We start from the raw sequence: 4,259 nt of genomic DNA, 5'->3' as shown, positions 1-4,259 counted from the left end.
TGCCTTCTACAGGCACAACAGTGTGGACTTGGGCGGTTTTTGTTTGCACCGGTGTCCCGGTGAAAACAGGATGCCTCCCTAGAGACGCTTCCGCGCACGTTGCAACACACCGGCAGTCAGTTCGGTTTCACGGGCGGGTGAGGCGAGCACGGGCCAGCCTCCAGAAACTCGTCGGTGTCGAGAATTGTCTGCGAAAGCAGCTCTGTGACTTCCCGACATCGGGAAAAGCGTTCCTACAAGCAGTAACCAGCTAAAGGGGCTCGCTCGGGTTAGTTTCTTCCTTGCCCCGCTGCGTCTTCCGGCATGGTGGCAAGGAGCCACGCTGTCCCCACACTGCTCCCTCAACCCGATACGGGACGACAGCGTCTCTGATCGCTCGAGGTGACCTTATCGATCCCGGTGCTGTAGCTCCACCCGCGAAGCGAGCTCCCTGGGGCGGGACAGGAAAGCTCACCTACATTTCCACCGAGCACACGTACACGGAAAACTCTCCAACCTTTTTGTCTTGTGGCACGCGTTGCGGTCTACGGTCGACGAAGTTCTATCACTGTCTTTGGCCTGGGGCCTGCTAGTTTCTCAGAAAAGTCGCGGTGTTATACTCTTCTTGCTTGCGGAAAGGTTTCTGACTGCTCTTGTCACCTGGAGCAGGTCGCTGCGGGTGCCCTTGTCAGTAACTAGACACTAAGCCAATCGGTCGCCATGGAGAGCCCTTCGCCCGCATTGAAGAAGCAGAAAAAGTGAGTCCTAGAGGAGGGCGTGAAGTGCATATCCGTTGAAAAAAAACGGTCCCGACGTGTGGACTTGCTTTCTTTCACTTGTTTTCTTGGAGGCACCGCGGTCCGCACCAAGTGCCTCCCAACGAGTGGCGAATCTCCTATCGAAGTGTCGGGCTGTTAGCTCAGCAAACCACTTTTCCAATGCATTCCATCGCCCGGCTGGAGCATTGCGTAGTGTTTTTTGTGTCGGAATTGAACGCGGTTCGTGTGCAATACTCCGGCTGCCCTGCACAGGCGCTTGGTTGGTTGTGTATCCTTCGTGCGGATCCTTTTCTCCAGGTGCTTCGCTCCTTTCCTTTCTGACAGTTAGCGGAGTTCCGTACTCTAGGATTCAGGACTGTGTCACCTTCTCACCCGTGATCGGCTTAGTCGCGAGCAGCGTAGAGATACCAGTCTGCTTTCCGTTCAGCAGAACCTTAGCAGATGGCCCGTACCTTAGCATGTCAGTGTTTTGTATTCGTTCCTTTTATATACTGGCTGGATTTCGTCCGTGCGAATCAGGAATGGAGAACCTGTCCGGGTGCTGGTCTGCGACCCACTCGATCAGGCTGGCACGGATATTCTTTCTTCTTTCGCGCAAGTCGATAGTAGATTGAAACTTTCGGAGGACGAGCTCTGCAACATTGTGGGTACGTGTACAACGTTCCGAGAGGATGAGGGGCGTATTCTTCCAGTTGAGAGACAGCAGCAGCCGTGTACACGCACGTCTTGAGGAATTGTGGACTGTGTTTCCCGGCCCCGTGCTTCTTAGGTTCTTATTCAGACTGAGCTTCGCTCAGCAGGTGCGCTGAGTTTTTTTTCTCGGAGTAAGTGGCCGCCTCCAACAGCGGCATCCGCACCTCGGCTTTCTGAGCGCCGACGCATCTCCGTCGGCCCCGGTGTGCCTTCGCATTCCCCGGGTATATGGGCGTGCATGACCTGCAAGTTTTTTCACATTTCCACGTCGGCGGGAATGGGTAGCTTTCGAGCAGCTGATGTCCCGCAAAGGGCACCGACCCTTGCGTAGGCCAGTGGCTCGCTTTCTTCAAAAAGGCTTGGCCGTCGTGTTCAGAGCGTCCCCCGGGTCCACACCCGCGCAAGCGTGCTTTCCAGTTCAGCGGGTATCTCTCTCTGTGACCTATTTTCCGGCAGCACTGGAAGGGACGGACTGGAACTGCATGAGTGATTTTGCGTCCTGTCCGCCAGATTTCGCTTCCTTCCGGGGAAGAGTGTTCTCTTGGTGGGCTCCCGGAGAGTGCTCTTCCCTCTTGCATATATACAGGCCGACGAGATCGTTCCTTGCTCCGCTTGGTCCTGCCTCTACAGCTGCAACACGGAGATTACCGTGTTTTGCACTAGCAGTTTCATCAACTCCGCAGGAACACGTAATCTTTTTTCTTTGTTTCTCAGGGGACTACGATGCTGTCATGGTACGCAGTGGCACAAGGGTCACGGAGCGAGTGATTAACTGCGGTCGCAAACTGAAAATTATTGGTGAGCCGTGGAAGGCCGAACAAACTGTGCACAGTAGGGCTAGCTTTACGTAGTCCGTGCCATCTTGGCTGAGTGCTTCGTCACAGCGTTTTGTCTACTGAATTCACTGTTGCGAACGATGCATGCGACGACAAAGCCGTCGCAAGGCTTTCGTGGTCCGGACGCCTCCAGTATGTTGTCTCGAAGAGGGTCAGATCCGTGGCTGCGAGTGGAGGTGTAAACACTTCTCGGATCACAGTTCAAAACAGCGCGTCATGTCGTTACATGAGTGCCACAGTGGTGGCTTGGGAAGGCCTGTGGTACCCAACAGAGGGTCCTGGTTTGTACCCTTGAGGACATATCAACTGTTTTGTGGTGTCCATGCAGTTTCCTCTGTGACAGTTCTCTGCAGTCCGTTGTTGTGTGGCGTTTTTGGAAACGTGCATCTCAGCCGGTCGTGTTACAACACAACGAGCAGCTGCTGAGAGACGACTGAGGCAGCGGACTGTTCCTCGGTGACCATACCGAATTTGGTGAACGGGCTGCAGAATGACCTGTGCTTCGTGCGAACATGCACGATACATCCGACGCCGTGTTTCGACAGTCCGGTGGGGTACAAGATATTCGACCAGGTCAGCGGTTACGTATGTTTCCGTCGGAGGTCTTTCTGAGTGATGACATCTGTGTACTGGCGCTGGCAACTGCGGATGTTTCTCCGTCGAAGGCGGTGACCTTTTCGAATCAGTCTGTGCTCCGTGGAGTCCCCGTGGTTGCACACCAAGAGTGAACGCTGTTGTGGTTCTCTTTTGAGCAGGCCGAGCAGGCGTTGGAGTTGACAATGTTAGTGTCGACGCGGCCACTGCCCGTGGAGTCTACGTGGTGAATTCGCCGAACGGCAACACGTGAGTCGGTTTTTCCCGGGGTTAGCTAATCACTTGACCTTCTCTTTCCTTTACTTTTTGGAGTGACCGCGCTTCGTTTTGCCATGCCAGGCGAAAATCTTGATGGAAGACACACAGAGAAGTTGTTCTTAGGCTGCAGCCGTACTCGATCTGTGTCCATACAGACAGGGCAGCTTGCTGGTCCCGGTATTTTTGGTTATTGGGAAAGCCGCACAGCGCAACGTTTCCTTTTTTTCATGAACGCTCACTGTTTCAAACCGAATCAGTAGAGGAGCATTCTCCTGATTCGGCCGTCCGCTGCACATGCTGTAGCTCCTGAAGGAATGACGGTATCTTATCTGCTGAGGAACAAGCGGGCCAAATCCAGGCGGTAGCGCTAGTAGAGTCCGGCTTTCCATTTCTTTCTCTCCGCTCCATTTTCAGGGTTGCCGCAGCGGAGTTAACTCTCGGCCTGTTGATGTCTCTAGCCCGCAAAATTCCACTAGCGGACGCTTCGGTTACGAGAGGAGAATGGACGCGAGGCAAATTCATGGGTCGTCAACTAAATCAGAAGACTATAGGGATCATCGGTCTTGGTCAGGTACGGGGCAATGCGTAATCACGTGGCGTGTGCAGTACACTCTCACTTCTGAGCTGTAGCTGCGGGGCGAGCTGCCATTAAACCAAAAGCAAGTCTGCGTTGATCGCAGCCAAGGGAAGTTGTCCCGCCATCGCCGGGAAAGAGCCAAGTTCTCGCTGTCAGAAGGAAGTCCGCGATGTAGGCAGCTTTCATGTCCATTGTAGTTCCGACAGCAGAGGTGACGTCGGCCGGAGCTCCCGATCGCAGAGAATGGGTGGTTACTTACCCGCTCGGACAGTATTTTTACCGCGTTCTGTGAGACACGGCTACCTAACCTTGGTAAACCTGTCTCGCAGACGATAGGTGCCACGAGACCGTGGTACCTATCAGAAGGTTTCTCTTTCTGAAGCAGAAGCAAGTGTGTGCCTATGCAGCTCACGTTCGTGCGGGTGGTGGGCCTCGCAGGTCGGCACGCACGTTGCCCGGGTTTGCATTGCGATGGGGATGGAAGTCCTGGCGTATGACCCTTTCATTACAGAGGAAAAGGCAAAAGCTCTAGGGTGCAAGAAC

The 4,259-nt window shown here is 54.3% G+C and overlaps 1 protein-coding gene across 1 annotated transcript in view; it reads left to right on the top strand.

The window, feature by feature from the left end:
• The first annotated feature begins 249 nt into the window (after positions 1–249).
• Positions 250–4,259, top strand: part of CSUI_007993 (d-3-phosphoglycerate dehydrogenase) — a 10,118-nt gene continuing 6,108 nt past the window's right edge. Inside the window, exons 1-6 of the mRNA XM_068068133.1 lie at positions 250–737; positions 1,278–1,405; positions 2,166–2,249; positions 3,043–3,130; positions 3,554–3,710; positions 4,155–4,259. The exon at positions 4,155–4,259 is cut by the window's right edge and continues 376 nt beyond it. The gene's annotated coding sequence lies outside the window, so the exon portion shown is untranslated. The remainder of the gene's footprint in view (positions 738–1,277; positions 1,406–2,165; positions 2,250–3,042; positions 3,131–3,553; positions 3,711–4,154) is intronic.

Source organism: Cystoisospora suis (genome assembly GCF_002600585.1).
Source record: "Cystoisospora suis strain Wien I chromosome Unknown contig_4356, whole genome shotgun sequence".
In the NCBI taxonomy this organism is placed as follows: domain Eukaryota; phylum Apicomplexa; class Conoidasida; order Eucoccidiorida; family Sarcocystidae; genus Cystoisospora; species Cystoisospora suis.
The sequence above is the reverse complement of the archived record's forward strand: the minus strand, read 5'-3'. Positions and strand labels throughout refer to the sequence as shown.